Source organism: Microcebus murinus, chromosome 2 (genome assembly GCF_040939455.1).
Source record: "Microcebus murinus isolate Inina chromosome 2, M.murinus_Inina_mat1.0, whole genome shotgun sequence".
Lineage (NCBI taxonomy): Eukaryota > Metazoa > Chordata > Mammalia > Primates > Cheirogaleidae > Microcebus > Microcebus murinus.
Window position 1 is genome coordinate 109651198 of NC_134105.1, and position 20607 is coordinate 109671804.

General features: G+C 36.4%; 1 protein-coding gene and 1 pseudogene across 1 annotated transcript in view; both read left to right on the forward strand.

Moving 5' to 3' along the window:
- Window positions 1–20607, forward strand: part of ATF6 (activating transcription factor 6) — a 200497-nt gene that overhangs the window by 105548 nt on the left and 74342 nt on the right. The window lies entirely within an intron of this gene.
- LOC142869589 (proteasome activator complex subunit 3 pseudogene) lies at window positions 1209–13653 on the forward strand (annotated as a pseudogene).

The window sequence follows — 20607 nt, forward strand, 5'->3', positions numbered from 1 at the left end:
TTCTTTTCATTTTTTTGAGACAGAGTCTCACTTTGTTGCCCAGGCTAGAGTGAGTGCCGTGGCATCAGCCTAGCTCACAGACTATAGGCATGCACCACCATGCCCGGCTAAATTTTTATTTTTTTGTATATATATTTTTAGTTGGTCAGTTAATTTCTTTCTATTTTTAGTAGAGATGGGGTCTCGCTCAGGCTGGTTTTGAACTCTTGACCTCAAGCTATCCGCCCGCCTCGGCCTCCCAGAGTGCTAGGATTATAGGCCTATCACGCCACCACATCTGGCCCATTTTTCTATATAGTAGGAGTCCACAGGTTATTAAGAAGATAAAAACTTAATAATTTGAATAGTCGAATTCTATTCTGATGAAGCAACTTCACTTAGGCCTAAAGCTTTTGGGTTACCTTTTTAAATTGTTTTTTTGCAGACCAGGTCTCACTCTGTACCCTGGGTAGAGTACAGTGGCATCATCATAAATAGCTCACTGCAACCCCAAACTCCTGGGCTCAAGCAATCCTCCTGCCTCAGCCTCCCGAGTAGGATTATAGGCATGAGCCACCATGCCCAGCTTGGGGTAGCCATTTTAGTTATAAGTTTACATTGCTTATTTTTTAGTAAAATATGTGAGTATATATAATACCCTATCATAAAGAAAGAAATGATCAATTTCTGTGCATATATGGTTGCTGGTTATTTGTAAGCTATTCTCCTCCTAGGATCATTTTTACCAATTTTGTATTCAGCTTAGATTAGGGAGAATATAGTGTATCCTTAGGTTAAATACTTATTACAACCAAAAAGTTCAGACTAAATTTTTTTTTTAATTTTGGTTTTATCTTACTGTATTTTTTGCAGTTGATTTGATTTTTTTTTTTTTTTTTTTTTTTTTGAGACAGAGTCTCACTTTGTTGCCCAGGCTAGAGTGAGTGCCGTGGCGTCAGCCTGGCTCACAGCAACCTCAATCTCCTGGGCTCAGCGATCCTACTGCCTCAGCCTCCCAAGTAGCTGGGACTACAGGCATGCGCCACCATGCCCGGCTAATTTTTTGTATATATATATATTTTAGTTGGTCAATTAATTTCTTTCTATTTTTGGTAGAGACGGGGTCTCGCTCAGGCTGGTTTCGAACTCCTGACCTTGAGCGATCCGCCCGCCTCGGCCTCCCAAAGTGCTAGGATTACAGGCGTGAGCCACCGCGCCCGGCCTGATTTTAAAATATAAAACTAGGAGGGTATATTTTCCACCTACCAAAATGTGGATTTTAATTTCATTTTGAAACAAACACCTCTATTTTAAGAAGGTGAATGGTAGTGATAAATAACAAAACCCCAAATTCTTTTAAACTAGTAGTGCTTTTTTTGTTGTTCTTTATCAGAAAAAAAAATATGAGATCTCTTTGGAGCAAAAAAGGTTTCTTTCCTCAGACCTTTTAAGAATTGACTTTAATGAGTTTATTTGTATTTTTTTAAACTCAGAATATTATGGAGGTACAAACATTTTGGTTACATATAATGTGTTTGCCTCACCCAAGTCAGGGTTACAAGAGTGTCCTTCCCCCCACAGTGCACTCCGCTTCCATTAGTTGTGGGTTTACCCTCCCACCCCCCATAAAAATTGATTTTATTATCCAAAAAATTTATTCACACTAAGTTGTGATTGTCTATTTGAATAATTGCCTTACTTTTATAATTTTTTTTTTTTTGGAAAAGCTCTTCCAACTGTGCAGTTGTCCTCCAAGAATTATTATTTAAGCAATAAATTTAATCAATTTCACTGTCATTCATTTATGACAAATATCCTGTATATTTTGCCATTATGTGCCTGGCTGTTTTCACTACAAAGAATCCTGCAATGAACAAAATAAGTCCTTGCTTTTCTAGAGCTTACATCCTAGAGACAGATGCTAAACAAGCATACAAATAAATATGTAATAGAATATCAATGTGTGATAAGTGTTGAGAAGGAAAATCAGAGTAAGAGGGCAGAGTGTAATTTTAAATGAACATTGAGAAATTATATTTTTTCAGTTTGAAGCATATAAATGCTTTAGCTTGTCCCTGCTGGTAAAAACTATTTAAATAAATTAGGAACTCATTGTAAATATTTTGTACACTAATCTAAAAATCTAACTCCACCTAGTGAACTTAGCATTTATAAATAGAGGTGTCTATAGAAGAATAAAATCTTCAGTTAACCACTACTTTACTTTCAGTAAAGTACTTTCAGTCAACCACTACTTTACTGCAGTAAAGTCTGCAGCTCATGAAATTTGTAATTCTGGAGTGGTTTCAGCTTGCACCAGCCCCTGGGGAGCCTGTTGATATAGCACTGAGTTACAGATTATTATTCAGCTGTAGAAGTTTTTATGCTTAGGCATTTTCTTACATCTTCCTCTCTCAGTCAGTTGAAATCTTGTATTTTTGCCAAATAAAACAAATCCCATACTAATAAGAAGCTATAAATAAACAGTAGGAGTATGAGTCAGAGCCAGCATCACCCTTATTCCATGTGTGTACCCTCTCTAGTACTCCGCAATATATTCCTTTTGCACAAACATGTAGTACTGCACAACTACTGTTCTACAGATGAACTCCTTATTTAATTGAGGACTATTTTTTAGAACTAAGTAATACTGTGACTAGTAGGATTCTGGCATATTACCAGTGTCAAAAGCAGAATGTGAAACTGTTTGCTGTTGATGGAAGAAAAAAGAAATGTATTTTCCACCTTTCTTGTAGAAAGCCCTAAAGACTTTAGCCTAGAAGACTGCTTCAGACAGAGTCCCACTCTGTTGCCCAGGCTAGAGTGCCGTTACATCAGCCTAGCTCATAGCAACCTCAAACTCTTGGGCTCAAGTGATCCTCCTGCCTCAGCCTCCTGAGTACCTGGGACTACTGGTGCCCACCACCATGCCTGGCTTATTTTTTCTATTGTTAGTAGAGATTGGGTCTTACTCTGTCTGACTTAGGTTGGTCTTGAACTCCTGACCTCAAGCAATCCTCCCATCTTGATCTCCCAGAGTGCTAGGATTACAGGTGTGAGCCACCATGCCTGGCCCAGAATGGACTTTTATATGATGTAGCATAACTCAGCAATTTTGGGGGAAAAAGGAAAAAGACAAGCTGCTTGAAAGTCCTATCTCTTTTGCTAATCAGATTCTATTTGATAAAATTGTATCCTGTTTGGCTTCATTATTTATTTATTCATTCAGTAAATGCTCATTGAACATTTACTCTTACCAGGTACTATGCTACTGTAGAATATATAAAAATAAATATGCTAAAATCCTTGTTCTCAGGGAATTTATTATGGTGGAGAAAAGTGACTTGTAAATCCAAAATTACACACTGTGATAGGAACTATTAATATATCAATATAAAAGAGACATCATGCAGAATACTCTGAGATTGCAAATAAAACTACTGCTATGTATGAAGCATTTACTGTCCTAGGTATTTTATAGAAGTTATTTCATTTAATCCTTTCAACAGCTTTATGAGGTAGATATTATTACACTAGTTTACTTGTGCCAGGAGCACTAATTTCATTGAGGAAGGAAGAGGTGGTATCTGGGGTTTTTCAGAAAACAGTCCTTGAGTTGATTATAGAAGGATGAGTAGGGTAGAGAGTGGGAGGATGAGGAGGCAGTGTGCCATTTCACACAGAGAGAGGTGAATATGTAAGCCCAGAGGAGGAGGGGGAGAAGCATTGTGGAATGCAGAGTAGGTTCTGGGAAATAAAAGATGGCAGGATCCAGATCATGAAGGAACTTGTGGGCCATGCTTAAGGAGTTTGTTTCTTGACCTGTAGAAGACAGAAATGGGATCAGACTTGCATTTCAGGAAGATAACTCTGTAATTGTTTGTACAAGGCATTTAGAAGAGGGTTTTTACTTTTAAAGGAAGAAACTCTCCTCCAACATTGGCTTATGTTTATTAAATACATAAAACTAAATTGTACCACTCCCACTTCTTCACTTGACCAGCCTTCAAAAAAAAAAAAGATAATAAAACTAAATTGTGGAAATATCTTACATAGTATCACTTAACGATGGGGATGCATATGTTTTGAGAAATGCATTGTTAGGCAATTCATCATTGTGTAAATGTCATAGAATTTACTTAAACAAACCTAGATGGCATTAATTTTTTATTTCTATATATACTTTCATATGGAAAATAAAATTTCCCAGCAATATTTCTGAATAGCAGTCATTTCCCCACTTGGTCTGCAATGCCAATATCAAGTGCCATATATCAGGTTTCTGTATATGCTCTATTATAATCTTATGGGACTACTGTCATATATACAGTCCATCATTGATAGAAATGTCATCATGCAATGCATGATTGTACTTCTAGTTTTACAACTACAAAATGAAGCACAGAGAGGTTTCATAATATAGCCAGTGTCACACAGATAGTAGGCAGCAAAGCCAGGATTTGAACATGGTATAGTAAACTAACTTCATAGTCTTAACCACACTGCTATATTGCCACTCCTCTTCATTTTTAGGCATGCATGTACACATTAGATTTGGAAACTGATTTCTGGAGACATTGAATTGGCAATGTCTACAGTTGACAGGGACACTGTAACAAGTAGTTCTGCATTGTTTGTTTCTGTACCCTTATTGTAGCAGTCTAGGAAAGAATCAAGGAAGGGGAATTGATATATTTGTCAACCCTAGAAATTGGCTCTGGTAGGGTTCTTAATAACTACATTATAATAGTTATTATGTAGCATTTTATGATACTCATTAGAGGTCATTTATAAGAAGTAAATGAAGCCATGTTGGGCTAGATAACTTATAACCCATTGCAACCCAAAGATGAAGAATTTTATAAAGGGGATTAATATTCCCACCCATCAGAGTCTTACGTTATCTAGATTTAGTCCCATTGATTATATTTCTCCTAACATTTATAGACAAATCAGTGAGAAAAAATGTATTTTGAAGGATTAAATCCCAATCCATTATCTTAAGGTTATATTTATATCCAATAGTTTACACAACAGTTGCTTAGAATAGTTCTAAGTGGAATTCAGACATAGGACCACAGAATCCCTTCTTCACAGAGCATAGTTTTAGAGTTGGAGGATATATGAAGGATAAATCAATCCATAAACCTGTAGGTATTCCTAAAAGAAGAATGGTGTGTCAGTTATTGGCATGAGTACATCATGAACCCTGCTGGGCTGTGGAGGAAGGAGAAACTGACCTGAACAAGACCACACTCTCCACAGCTGTCCCTAGCATTCCTCCCCCTGTTAGCATTCAGAATTAATTTCATGGGTCAAATCAAGGCATGCAAGTACATTAAGTAATTTAAGAGAAAAAGAAAACAACTGCTGATTGCTGATGGCTGATGAGAGAAGAGAAAAGTTAGGAGCTGTTATTTTCCTATCAACCATTACTCTTGTTAACAAGAACAGGAAACATTATGAATAAATAAAACTCTTACATCATACCAGAAAAAAGAACAGCTGAATCCCCTAAAGGATTTTATATTCTATCATCAGACAACTAAAGAAAATAATTCCTTATAAATGGCTGCATTAATCAGTGTCATAATGTAAGTAGAAACTTCCTCACTTCTTTAAAAGAGCAACTAGAAATATTTACTTTTTGAAAATAGAGTAACCATTTTTTAAACCATATATACCACCAGATGTCTTGGCTGTAAAAGGGAATTTCCATAATAATTCCATTGTAATTTTTTATAGCCAAAGTTATGAAGAAAGTCAAGATTTAGGAAAAAATTATGGTCATGTTTTAAAAATTGATTTTCCTTTTCTGTTTGATAGCCTTATCTAAATTCCCCTAGCTTGAATGTAAATAGAATGTATAAAAATGTATGTATTTCTAATTCACCTCTTGGGGGAGGTTTAATGTAAGTATAAATAGAAATTCTTTCCCTAAGCAAAAAACAGAACAAAACAAAAAAACCTATAGTGTTGAATTATGCCATTTCTCATCTGTCCACATCCAGAACTATCACCAAGTCATGTTAATTTTGCTTTCTAAGCTCTATTGATGCTTCTCTTCAACCTCATCACCATTGTCTTAAAAAAGGCATACTTTTTCTCTTTTGCATTATGGCAACAGTCTCTCTTCCTTAAAGTCTCTTCTTCAAATCTACCTCCACCCTTTATATCATCCATCATGTATTTTCCCCTGCCTAAATGCTTTGATTGATTTTTATTAAATCCAAGTTCCTTAAGTGTGGTAAACAGGGGCCTACCTCCATGAGCTGGTCCTTGCTTACTTCTGCCTCATTTCCTGACACTTTCCCTTATACCCTGAGATCCAACTTACCAGTCGTAGTTCCCTATACCACCCCCACATATATAACCACATAGATACACACCCATATAATCATCTCCTCTGCATCCTTCTTTATCATACTCCTATAAGACTGGAAGCAATCTGTACACAGAAACCATTTTTGAATTTCCAACTCCTAAATGGGACTGAACATGCTTGACTTGAACACATACTGCTACTTTGTTAGTGTAAGTATCTTAATGTGACACATTTGTAGTCCAAGCTATGATGCATTCCCCAAATTCTCCATCAGGACTAAAGGATTATATCCCAACAGCTGGAAGTCCTGCTGCCATACAGCCATCTTCAGATATTGCCTTGTCCCCAAATCAAATCAACTTTAAAAGGCCTTTCCCAGTTTCCCATGGGGTCAGCTGAGGCTTTGAGATTACATGAAAGTTAAGCTTCTCTCTCTGCTCTCTCTTCCCTTCTACAGGTCTTTTTCTCAAAAGCACTCCCTTAATAAACTTCCTGTAAGCAATCTCTGAGTCTGCTTGCTGGGGAACCAAACCTATAACAAGTTTGTCTCGTTTACACTTTTCCCTTAGTTTCTAGATCATGTGAAGTTATGGTTACCTAAAATTTTACTAATTCAAGATTATTGCATCAGACATATATTAAAAACCTGCTTCATGCCAGGTTTTGTGCCAGATGCAATAGAAACAAATTAAGACTTAGCCTCTGCTCTGAAGGAGTTTACAGTCTGAGGTGACAGTTACATATGAAACTAACTGTACATCTTTAAAATAATCTTTTTGAAGTAAACTTCAATAATATTAGTATAAAAGTTAAAGGCATGGGCTTTACTCTGTGGTGTTACAAAGAACAAAAGGAAAATATTTCAGTTGGATAACGAATTATAAATATGTTGGCTGAAAGTTTAGATTTCAGAATTTGTCTTTATAATGCCAGAAACCTTTAGGGGAAGGGTAGTTCTTTCACGTTTTATTTTGAAATAATTTTAAACTTACAGAAAAGTTAAAAGAATAGTACTGAACTCCTATATACCTTTTATGCAGATTCATCAATTTTTAATATTTTCCTCATTCTCTTTCTTCACACACACATACAATTTTTTGGAACTATCTGAGAATAAGTTAAATACCATATCATGTCATGTTATTCCTTTGTAGTGTCTATTTCCTAAAAACAAGAGTATTCACGTCTGTAATCACAATATAGCTAGCAAATTCAGGAAACTTGACTTTGATTTTTAATCTAGAGTCTAGATTCAGATTTTTTCTAATTGTCCCAAAAAAGGTGAGTTTAGGAAGAGTCATATAGCAACATTTGTAATTTAAACTAAAACTTGTATTAAGTAAGCCATAGAAGATCTCAGAAGTTTGCTGACTTGATTAAAATACCACAGTGAAGTGAACCACTTCTGATTCTCTAAGGGAAATGCATAGATAGGCCCCAGGCTACCCAAAAAGGTATGATTTACTGCTTCCCAGAATTGAGTCTTGCTCAGGAAAGTCCATTTGGTGAGGTTTCTTTCGAAAGAGATAGTGTATATTTGATCCAGGGATTATAGACTTCGTTGAGTGCCCACGCAAAGCATAACCGACTTGTCACTGCCAGGTCTTCACAATGCTTATGTTAAACGACGTTCTTTGGAACTGTTGGTCCGGTAGGTAGGAGAGGGGCTGCTCTGGGAACTACGTCTGACCGCGTCTCCTTAAACTCGCGGCCCCCAGACGCCCGGCTGCCTGCACCAGGCGTCTTCAGCAGGGTGTGGTCGGCCGCAGGCTTCCTGGCTTCCTTTCCCGCCGCTGCGCGCGGGCTGCTGGGACCCCCGACGCCATTTCCGGAGCGGTCTGTTGGGAGTTGGTGGCGACCGTGGGGCCCAAGCACAGCCTGCCAAGGAGAGAGAAATCCAGGCCCTGTCCGCCCCAACGTTCACCGGCCCTGGAGACCATGGCTTCCCCACTGAAGCTAGAACAGGACGTGCAGGGGAAAGTAGACTCGTTTCGGGCCCGCATCGCGCAGGAGGCCGAGGATCTGGTGTCCACCTTCTTCCCTCAGAAGCTGTCGGAGCTGGACAGCCGAGTGCAGGAGCTCCGCCTGCAGGACCTGTCCAGAATCCGTTCGGTGCCCGCCCCGGACCCCCCTACCGCCCCAGACACCGTGGGGGATGGGCCTAACCGGGACCCGCCGCCTCTGCAGACCCAGTCCGCGGTCAAGGTGCCAGCACTGCCGGGGGGCGAGGGACAGCTTCTGCGGAGCAACCATCACCTGGTGGAGCTGATTGAGCGGGTAAAACCTGAGATAGAGCTACTGAGAGAGAAATGCAACACAGTGCGGATGTGGGTGCAGCTGCTCATCCCGAAGGTGGAGGATGGCAACAACTTTGGAGTGTCTATCCAGGAAGACACCGTGGACCAGCTCTGGACCGTGGAGAGCACAGCGGCCTCCTATCTACGTCGCTTCTCCACCTACTACAACACCAGGGCCAAGCTGGTATCCAAGATAGTGAAGTACCCCCAAGTGGAAGATTATCGCCGCACTGTAGCAGAGGTCGACGAAAACGAGTACCTGAGTGTGCGCCAGATCCTGCTGCACGTACGGAACCAGTATGCCACCTTGCATGACGTAATCCTCAAAAACATCGAGAAGATTAAGACCCCTCGGAGCGCCAACACTGACAACTTATACTGAAAACCTTCCTCCGCCCCACTTTCCATCAGGAGTTGGCCGGGCTCTTTAGGCAGCTAGAAGGTTGATTATTAATGACTATACAGGTGATGAAACGACTGGACATGTGCCTTACCATTTAATTAGAATTTCATACAGCCGGTCTTCATACTGAATCCTCCTTTGGTGTAATTTTTACTTGATTTTCCTTTCGTGGGGAGAATGGGGACAAACCATCTGGTAGCGTATGTTAAGGTTGGCCAAGGAGAAAGGACTGCCATTTTTAATAGCAGCTTTGTAGATGAATGTTGGCTAAGGTTTCTTCATTATGGTATTGGTGACATTGAATGGTTTCAGGGGTTACTTAAAAACTAAAGTTGAAAAGAAAAAGTTAAATGAAGCTTTTCCTAAGGTTCTGCTATGTGTTACTTTGTTCACACCTCAAAAATGCTCCTTTTACACCATCTGTTTTTTTGTTTTTTGGGTTTTTTTTTTTTGCAAGGGAGTTTAAAGGCATGTGTTGAGGTCATTGTATGCCTCCGATTTAGCAGATCAAAATAAAACTTGGTTATAACATTTTATGATGGCCTAAGTGTGCTTCTCTGAACTTTACTTTTTGGATGTGTAGGGTTTTCCTCCTTCTCTTCCTCAGTTGGACTCATATCCTTGATATTTTTCAACTCTGATGTGTAACAAAAATGAGCATATGAGTAAAAGATTTTAATTCTTCTAAAGAAATGGATTTCACTTCCATTAGAATGAATAGGAATCTGTGAAAATGACTTCCTTTATAACTTTCTACCATCTTCGTATCATCCAGTTTCCTTTTATACATAGTTTAGAATTTCTTCTGTGTATCCATTTATCTCATAAGTTCCTGCTATATCCATCAAGCTTTAGATCACATTTACTTTTTTCCCAATTAGTTGATTTTCATCTCCCTTTTCCTTTTGTCTCTTATTTTTTATAGGCACTCATTTGAATTTTCCTCTCACATATGAGTCATTTTTTAAAGATGCTAAAATGTGTCTTTAGGTTCTTTTCCTCCCTCACTGAGGGGAAACCATTGTCTTCTCAACAGTGAACTGTACTGTTGGTATTTTCAAAGTTCAGCTTTACCAGAATTCTGCAGGTAAGGTAAATTATTTTACTGTGATGAGTCTAGTCTAACCTGTGTAGATTAAAAAAAATGTGTAAACTCATTTAGTGGACACTTTATTTTCAAAATAAACTCCTGAAAAATAACAAGGTAAAGCAAGTTTATTCTTTCGTTGAACTTCTGAAAAGCCTAAGTCTTTCAAATCCACCCTTTTAAAGCCCTGTAATCCCAGCACTTTGGAAGGCTGAGGCAGGAGGATTGCTTGAGGCTAGGAGTTCAAGTCCAGCCTAGGCAACATAGTACGAACCCATCTCTACAAAAATTTCTAAAAATATTACCTGGGCGTGATGGTGCACATCTGTAGTTACAGCTGCTTGAGAGGCTGAGGATAGAGGATTAGTTAGAGCCTAGGAAATCAAGGTTACAGTGAGCTGTGATCGTGCCACTGCACTCAAAATGATGTCAACAATAAAATGTATTGTCTAATAGACGTTCCTCCCACCAACAGGAATTCTCTTTATTTCCTTTGTGTAAGGTGTTTTATCTGACTCAGAAAAATGCCAGGAACCCTATGTCAGTTCATACCATTTGACAGGCATTTAATTGCATGCAACCATAATGGACTATGTAAGGGAAGAACAAATGTTGCTTAATTTTTTGACCAATGTTAATTATCGAAGGTTTAAAACATCTGTTCCATGTACATAATATAATCATCATCGTCTTGTTCCTTTTACTCTTAAGCTGGCAAACCCTATGCCAGATTGAAGTAAATCTGTAATCCCAGGCATTCCTTTTATTAAGAAAATATGCATGTCCTTTGTAGTTAAAGATTTCTGGTATTTGTATTTTTCTCAATTTTCTAACACTTTATCAAGCTAAATTGGTGCTGGAATACTTTTATAAAGTCCCCACTTCTCAAAAATTAATCCCTGTGTGATTTTTTCCCTTTCTTGAAAATGGTTGGAAAAACTTTTATAATAATGAACTCACTTTAGGAACTGGTGTTAAAACATGTTATCCAATATGAGTCATTTGCTTATTATTAGTACTAGGGACTTAAAGCCCCTTTTTTGTTTCTCTTAAAAAGCTAAATTGAGAGTGTGTTTGTGTTTTGTTTTTAAGAAATGGTTTTTAAAACTTATTTTGGAGCCAGGCATGGTGACTCGTGCCTGTAAGCTTAGCACTCCTGGGAGGCTGAGATGGGAGAATAGCTTGAGGCCAGTAGTTCAAGACCAGCCTGAGCAAAAGTGAAACCCTATCTCTACAAAAAATAGAAAAAATTAGACAGGTACGGTAGTACACTCTTGTAGTCCCAGCTACTTGGGTGGCTGAAACAAGGAGAATTGTTTGAGCCTGGGAGTTTGAGATTGCAGTGAGCTATCATGATGCCGCTGCACTGCAATCTAGCCTGAGTAACAGAGGTAGACTGTCTCAGACAGGAGAGAAAAAAAACTTATTTTGGAATTAAATAATTTTAGTTTGAAATCTTTTTGTAATTCATAAAAGCTACTAAAAAGTAATTAATTGGAAACTGAAATTAGTAGATCAGGTTTTCAGAACTGAGTGAAATGCCTTTCTTAAACCATATAAATGATGGAGAAGAGTCTTAATTTTAAAGTGCTTCTTAGACTTTAAGCTTCTTAAATTTTATATTTAGAGCTTTTTAAAATTACTGAATTGTTTATAAATTCTTTTTCAGTTGTTGGAGGCAACAATTATTTTGTTGTCTTTATGAGGTTTATACATTTGTATAGAATTCTTACAAATGGTGTTACCCATTAAAAATTAACTATGTAATCAATTTAAAATGCTTTTTATTTCAAAAGGACTGCCTCAATGCTCAGAAATTTAATTTGAAAAATAAGTGAGAAATGACTCATAGATTACTAGCCCAACAAATTATTGAAATTTATGTGTTTCACTTATTTTAAAGAATGCATATATGTTTTTAAATCATTGCAAGATAGGATATGCATACTTTTGTAGAGTATAAGCATTTATGCTTAAATCTTATCTAATATCTAATTTCATTTGACTGATATCCCCAGAATCAGATAGTAATAGGCAAACTCCCATTCATTCTGTCTTACAAGGATTTATAAGACTCAGTTCCCTAATTGTGATAATGATACTTATCTGAGGCAGGAATTTTGATTAGAGTGTGGAAAACAGAGATCAAGTAGCCAGGAGGACATGTGCCTAGATTAGGATTTTACTCTATTTTTAAGTTGGGGCTTTGTAATGGCTTTAGCAATGTATCTGTGGTCATTTTATTATTGAGTGCTTATCCCCCCTGAAACATTTAATTACCTCTATAAAATATGTACAAGAAAGCAGTCATGTTGTCTTATTATGAGTAGATGAATTGTTCCTGCTTACATGATTTGGTATGAGTAGGAGGAAATCCTACTTCCTCTGTCAACATTTAAACATTTCTGAAAAATGCTATTGTGCATTGACATCAGGACATTTAAAAAAAACTTTACTGATCTTTTTGAAAAAACAAAGGACCCAGTCAGTTACAGAAACAGGTGCTGGACCACCCCTCTTCTTTGCTTTAGAAAACTATACTTGTAACACAGCTCTATATTAGATGATTATACATTTGTGTATTTTTTTTTTCTTTGCTTGGTTTATTTTGATGAGTCTTCACATTCCTTAAGGTCAACAGCAGAATTTTGTTGACCTCCTCAGTGAAGCTTAGTGATCCCAGTCACTCAAATTTAAAATGTTTCACTAGTAAACTGAACTTAATGAATTCTCTCACATAGAGAACATGAAGTGTTTATTTTTAGTTACTGATAAAAAGCTAGGATGAATAGATGAAAAAGAATAGAACGTATAATAAGTAGAATTAGATTCCTTTCACAATTTGGCCATTTATTTTAGCTTTATTATTTAATCTCATTTTTACAAAGTTTTACAACAGTACATTGGAAATAATATTTGCTTCAAATAATATTGCTTTTAAAGTGTAGAACATTTTGAAATTCTTGAATATATAGTTTCCACTTCAGATTTTTGAGATATAGAGGTATCCATTCACCCCCTTAGTTTATAAATGAAGAAATTTAGACCTAGGGAGTTATATAGCATCACACAACTCATTTGTGACAAAACAAGGTCTAGAAGTCAAATCATCTTCCATTTCAGGCTAGTACCTTTTTTATTGTAGTTTACTACTTATTAGTAAATGAAATTACACTAGAAGGGAGTTCTTTCAGAAGTATTCAACCCAGTAGTATTCAATAGATTAACATAACATCTCCTCCAAGTAGTGTGTTATTTTATTTTGCAAAAAAATAAGAGAAGTTGTAGTGTTTCCAAATCAGAATAGAGTGTAATATTTTTACCTAAAGATTATGTAAAGAAACAAAAAATATAATCTCTAAATTTATATGTTAAATATATTAATAACTTGATTCTGTTCATTTAAAAATGCCCCTTATTAAACGCAGCCCAGGAGTGTCAGTACTTCCAGTTCCATATCCATCTGGGTAGAAGTTATTCTGTACTATCGGCAAGGCCATCTGTGTTGGAAATTGGGCTATTAGAGCATTTGGAGATAGGTGAAGTGTAGTCTGTTTGTTTCACTTTTTTTTTTTTGTTTTTTTGTTTTTTTGTTTTTTTGTTTTTTTGTTTTTTTTTGAGACAGAGTCTCGCTTTGTTGTCCAGGCTAGAGTGAGTGCCGTGGCGTCAGCCTAGCTCACAGCAACCTCAAACTCCTGGCTCAAGCAATCCTCCTGCCTCAGCCTCCCAAGTAGCTGGGACTACAGGCATTCGCCACCATGCCCGGCTAATTTTTTATATATATTAGTTGGCCAATTAATTTCTTTCTATTTATAGTAGAGACGGGGTCTCACTCTTGCTCAGGCTGGTTTGGAACTCCTGACCTCGAGCAATCCGCCCGCCTCGGCCTCCCAGAGTGCTAGGATTACAGGCGTGAGCCACCGCGCCCGGCCGTGTTTCACTTTTAATATATGGCTTTAAAATATCTTACTGACCAACTCCCCCACCTTCCAACCTTCACCTCCAAAGAACTGCTAAGTGGATTTGTCATGGCTGCTCCTCCTAACTAGTCTGTAGAATAAGAAGAGGAAAAGAGAGGAGCTATAGTTTTCTGTTAGGGAGGAAATCTGAAAGGGTCATTTTCCAAAATGAATTTATCTTCTAGGGCTGCACTGTTCAGTATAGTAGCCATTAGTCTTGAAATGGTCCTGATTGAGATGCACTATAAGTGTAAAATACACACTAGATTTTAAAGACTTAGTATGAAGAAAAACAGAAAAATATTTCAATAATTTTTGTGTTGATTACTTATTGAATGATAATACTTTGGATATATTGCATTAACTAGATTATTTAAAAATTAATCTCACTTGTTTCTTTTTACTTTTTTGCTATATGTACTAGAAATTTTAAAGTTACAGTTACATGTGTGGCTTGCATATATGATTCACAGTATCTTTCTATTAAACAGCACTGCTCTAGAGCTAAGATTGAGCCACAACCTCCTCTAGTGGTATATTATGGAGATATAGTATTCCATTAAGTATAGGCTTTGACTCCTAGTAGATTTTTTTATTGATTTGTCATCTGATTCATAATGTACAATTCACCAAAAGCCATTCAGAGAGAGGCAAAATTTTGTGAGCCAAGCTTTCTCAGAGTCCAGCTTGATCTTGGAACTTAGAATGAATGCTTAAAGGAGTGGATAGCTAGCATGCCTCTCAAGCATGCCTTCTAAATATCATATCCAGGCTTTCCGTGAGAGCCTAGAATACGAGTATTCTGTATTGCTAATTCAGGGCTGTTCCATGTGCTTTAGAAAGCAAATAGAGAGTAGGTTTGACATCATATTATGAAAATGGAGACATTTCCTTAGTGTTTTTATCTGGATGGAAGAATAATGTAATGTACCTGTGGTGCCTGAGAGTGCCTACAGGCAGGTAGGCTCTTCCTCAAGAATTAGTGTTTGAACACTCAATGAAATCCCCATGATACTGATGTGTAGTACTTATAGTATTCTTTGTATTGTTTTTATGTATACCTCACTAAATTTGTTTCTTGAGAAGAGTAAGGGGTTTTTATTCACCCTTTTATTTTAATCCCTTATGGTGTTTTGTATATGATTTATAGTGTTTCAAATTAAATTGAACTAATCCAAATTGGATAAAACTAGAGAAAATTGTCTCTCATTTTTCTTATAAAACGTGTGATAATTGAGGCACTTTGTTCCAACTGAGCATATATGTGGATAAGTGTACCCAGAAATATGTAACAAAGTTGAGAGACATCTAAAAATCTGATTCAGAATTAAACAAAGGCCAGCTAAGTTTTTATACCATTTTCTGGCTTCTAATTAAACATTTTTTCATATCACAATAATATAAATATTTTAAAGTACTCCAGGCAGTTCTCCCTCAATATTCTCCTTCAATATTCCCAGTGATGTCATGAAGCCTATTCACCCTGCAACAGCTGCAAGTTATTCCTGACATCTGTACTGAGTCCTCATGTTGCACAAGCCCATTTGAAATCACCTCTTTCACCCCGTTAACAGCTTCAGTAATTCTCTATTACTTTTATAACCAAGAGTCAGGGAGAAATAAGTCTAATTTATCCAAGAGTGAAGAATCCTGAAAATTGCTTTTCAAAGTGGATTCTCTATGATCACAAACATAATGATTTGTTTACTCTTCCAGATTTCTGTGTTTAAAAAGTTAGTTTGTTAAATACTTAAAAAGAAATTCCTTTAAGTTTATTAAGTCTTATTTGGTATTAAATACAAAGCCAAAACATTCTAGGTAAAAATTATTTATTATTTTTATGGAGATTACAAATATTTCCTTTGTATAGAGACTACAAAGGAAAAATGTTATAAAATTTTGTAATGAATATGTAAATAAAGGTACATTTAGCTACAATTTCCCATTTTCCCTATGTGTGGCAACTTTTGGTACACTTTATAATGAATTCAACACTCTACTACCTTATTCCTCTGCATCTTGCAAATTGGTGAAAATTTTTCTCTGCTACTTTTCTCCATTTTATGCTGTGGGACAAGCACTGAATTATTGGACCCATTTCCTATATATTCCACATCACAGTTTGGTGATGTTTTTGTGACCAGAAATATGCTATAGGAACTTAACTCTTACTTATATCAATTAGCCTATATAGTAAAACTAATTTTGTTACACGTCATTTTGCTTAAAGAACCTATTGAGGACATGAGGAGTAGTACTCAACTTTTGCTTATAAGTTATTTAACAGATGACATGAAAAGAGACCTCCTCAAAAGCCATTTTTATGAGCCTGTTGAGCTGGGGGTTAATATTCTCAGTTAGAAGCTAATAAGAAGCCAGTAATTATAGTTTATTAAAAGTATCTTCTTAATGTAATAGTATGTGCTAATTGTTTGCTTTGGATGTACACACACAGTGACATAAACTTTTGCATTAGCTGAGACATGCTTATTCTGTAAATGTTTTGAGCAAAACTAATGATCTTCAGCTACACAAGAACATTTTACAATTTGACATTTGAAATTGAAAATTAAAGAATAAGATATGAAACTGAAAAATAAAAACTTTGGTAAAAGAGGTTATGGGAATTATAGTCAGAAAGAAACATACTATTACTTTTTTTTTTTTTTAGTCTTCCATTCTACCTCAGAAATCATTTAAATTTATTCAAAAAGGTCAAATTTAAAAGTTCTGCCTAGAAAATAAATTTGAGATTCTTCAGTAATGCTATGTTTGATCTCTTAATTTGAGCATTTTAAACATGTGTTTATACAAAAGACCTATCGGTGTTCCTTTTTGTGAATAAATGCCAGAATATAGTTTCTTTGAAACTTCACTAATTTCTAGATTAACTATAATTTGCTCTGAAATTAGTTCTGAAATTTTTAGCTATACTGTCAGATTAATGGCTGATGTGATTTACTTTTCTAGATACGATGTTGATCTCAATAATATCAAGAAGCAGTATTATTTCATTATACTGTCAAATTGTACTGGTCCATTGATTTATTGATCTGTTATTTCATTGAAGTGTATATGAAGCACTTTCTCTACATGCTTGTGGGCTCACAATTAGTATGTGCTAACCTATGTTTGAGAATACTTTTGGTGTGTAGTGTTAGTAACATTACTATGATGTTTAATACAAAATTATAGGAGACAGCCCACTGCCACCCATACTCATATGGTTTTCTGTCTTGTTAACAAACAATTATTCTTACCTATTATGAAACATGTTTTCCTGTTTATCATCCATATGAAATATTTGTACATACTTATGTGAAGCAATTTTTACAAATAGTCTTGAACAGAGGAAAGTAAAAGTCATTGGAATTCAAGCAGAGGGGAGGGGGAAGAAGGAAAGGGCAAACAGCTGCCTTATGGGTATAATGAACACTATTTGGGGTTAGGCACATTTATAGCCCTGACTCAAGCCTTGTATCAGAAACATCTGTACTCCCTTAATATTTTGAAATTTAAAATATTGTAAAGTAAAAAAAAAATTTGCCAGGCGCGGTGGCTCATGCCTGTAATCCTAGAACTCTGGGAGGCCAAGGCGGGCGGATTGCTCGAGGCCGGGAGTTTGAAACCAGCCTGAGCGAGACCCCGTCTCTACTAAAAAGAAAATAGAAAGAAATTAATTGACCAACTAAAAATATATTTACAAAAAATTAGCCAGGCATGGTGGTACATGCCTATAGTCCCAGCTACTTGGGAGGCTGAGGCAGGAGGATCGCTTGAGCCCAGGAGTTTGAGGTTGCTGTGAGCTAGGCTGACACCACGGCACTCACTCTACCCTGGGCAACAAAGTGAGTCTCTGTCTCAAAAAAAAAAAAAAAAAATTTATAAAGGCAGTCTTGAATGACCAGGATATATTCTTTATTTCAATATTTTTATCCCCAGCATACTTAAATATGTCATAGTTGAGCCATAAATTGGGTTTATATTCATAGTTTTGGCAATACTAATGTGTGTAGCAAACAGCATCTGTTGTTTTCAGATTTGAATTTTTAGATTATTTATAAATAGCAAAGACACATACTCACTCGAGGTTTGGTAGTTTAAAACCACAGTAATTTTAAGTTACTATTTTATATTGGAGTAATTTTTATTCTCTATAAAAGTTTTATACTCTGAGAGTTGTTAATAGACCATACTTTGGTGATTCTTTGATCTTCTGCTCACAGTAGAATCGTATATTTATTTTATCCTTGTTAAGAGAGAAAACCATTTTAACAATTCTTTTCATAAAACAAGATGTATCCTGGGAGCCATGAAATAATTGATTCAAAGATTTATAAGATAATTTCCACTACTCCTGACTTGAAACATATAAGAATAATTATTATATAAGATTATCTATCTATTGCCTATACCTGTTTTGATTTTAACATGTGACTCCACTAGAATTGTTGATGAAAATGCATTTACGGTCTGATCGATAATGAAATAATTATTTATATTGACATAAAATTAAAATTACCTTAACTCTCCTTCATTTACAATTATCCTAGATCTTACTTTTTTTTATAATTACCTGTATGTCACTCATATAAAAGCTATGAAGATTATCTCTGAATATAATTTTCTCAGTATATTTAGCATCCTGATCTTATATGATTTAGAGTGATATTAAGGATTATGTATACTTCCTAATCACACACCAGAGAAAGAACAGAAATACACAAGGAAGAGAGTGGAAATTTTGTGTTATGAACAAATATGACTTGATAGATAATTATGTTTGTTAAGTTGTTCTATGCTGATTTCCTTTTATTTAGAAACATCCCTGAAACCTACCCAGGTAGTGGGCAGGGTCCAGCACTATTAGCAGTTTGATCAACTGCCTTTCATGAGTGAATTTTGTTTTTCACTGTGAAGGTCTTGATGTCATTTTTCTTGGCAACTTTAGAAACATTTATTTTGAGTTGCAGGTTGTTGGTATATTGGAATAAAATTATTGTTGGTAGAGCCAAATCTAAATCCTAACTGGGCCTGACTTTTTTTTTTTTTTTTTGAATGGAGGTAAGGAGATGATCATAAAGCCTTCAAAGGTAAAGAATGCATGAGCTAGAGTCACATAAGGTGAAAAGGTAATCCCAGCCAAAACAAAGGCATTCCAGACACAGGTAACCTCACTGCAAAGTTAAGTAAAAGAAAGGATGAAAGAAGGAATAAAGGAAATCACTTGATTTTATTAGAATTCAGAGAGTATTGTACAACATAAGGTTGAAGAAGTTGGGACCAGATTTTTAGTTCATTGACTATCAACTCTTAGTTCTACATATATTCTATATTTATATTGTGTTTTTAATGTCACAGATATAGCAAGAGTTGGGAAATAGAAAAACTTCAGGATATTTTTACACTGATTTGGATATTTTTTTTTTTTTTTTTTTTTTTTTTTTTTTTGAGACAGTCTCACTCTCTTGCCTGGGCTAGAGTGCTATGGCATCAGCCTAGCTCACAGCAACCTCAAACTCCTGGGTTCAAACAATCCTTCTGCCTCAGCCTCCTGAGTAGCTGGGACTACAGGCATGCGCCACCATGCCCATGCCCAGCTAATTTTTTCTATTTTTAGGTGTTTGGCTAATTTCTTTCTATTGACACCGTCTTGCTGTTGCTCAGGTTGGTCTCGAACTCCTGAGCTCAAGCAATCCTTCCGCCTCGGCCTCCCAGAGTGCTAGGATTACAGGCATGAGCCACTGTGCCCGGCCTGAATAATTTTTTTTTTAACATTTTAGAAAGCAGCAGTTTGGAATCTTTGCTTAATAATTATGGGTATGTTGAAACAAAGGAAAGGTTAGGATTAGTCAATTGAATATCTTAACCACCCTTTATTGTCTAGGATTCACTTCCTAGACAATTTCCTTTGTGGATTTTTTTGAATAGTACCTATTTGTTTTCCTATTTGACAGGCTTTTGTTCTTTTTAGTCTATCACTGCACTTTATAATTAGCCTAATACTCCAGTCAGCTATTTCAGATTGCCATTTATTTCTGATCAAAAAAACAAACTATTCTCTCTACTCACAATTACTCAGCACAACACTTCACCTCTAGTCACCACAATGTGCGTGTGTGGATTTTTCCCCACATACCAACCAAGTAATTGGCTAGCAGATACTGACTGGGTGGGTGTCCTGTGATTTAGTTAAATTCTGACACAATCTACCTAGAGTTAGTGTCAGATCCCACAGGTTGAGGGCTCAATCCCACAAGACTGTCCCCAACTTGAGATACCAATCATAAGCCCCAGGTTATATAACCTGTGCTTCTGACAGGCTATAAATTGCGGGTTCCCACTACCCCCTCATCAGGTTCAATTAATTGGCTAGAGCAGCTTACAGAACTCATAGGAGTATTTACTTACATTTACCCATTTATTAGAAAGGACATTACAGAGGATACAAATGAACAGCCAGATGAAAGACAAGACATGTAGAAAGGGGCATGGAACTTTCATGCCTTCTCTGGGAGTACTATTGTCTAGGCACCTTCACATGCCTTCAGCTCTCT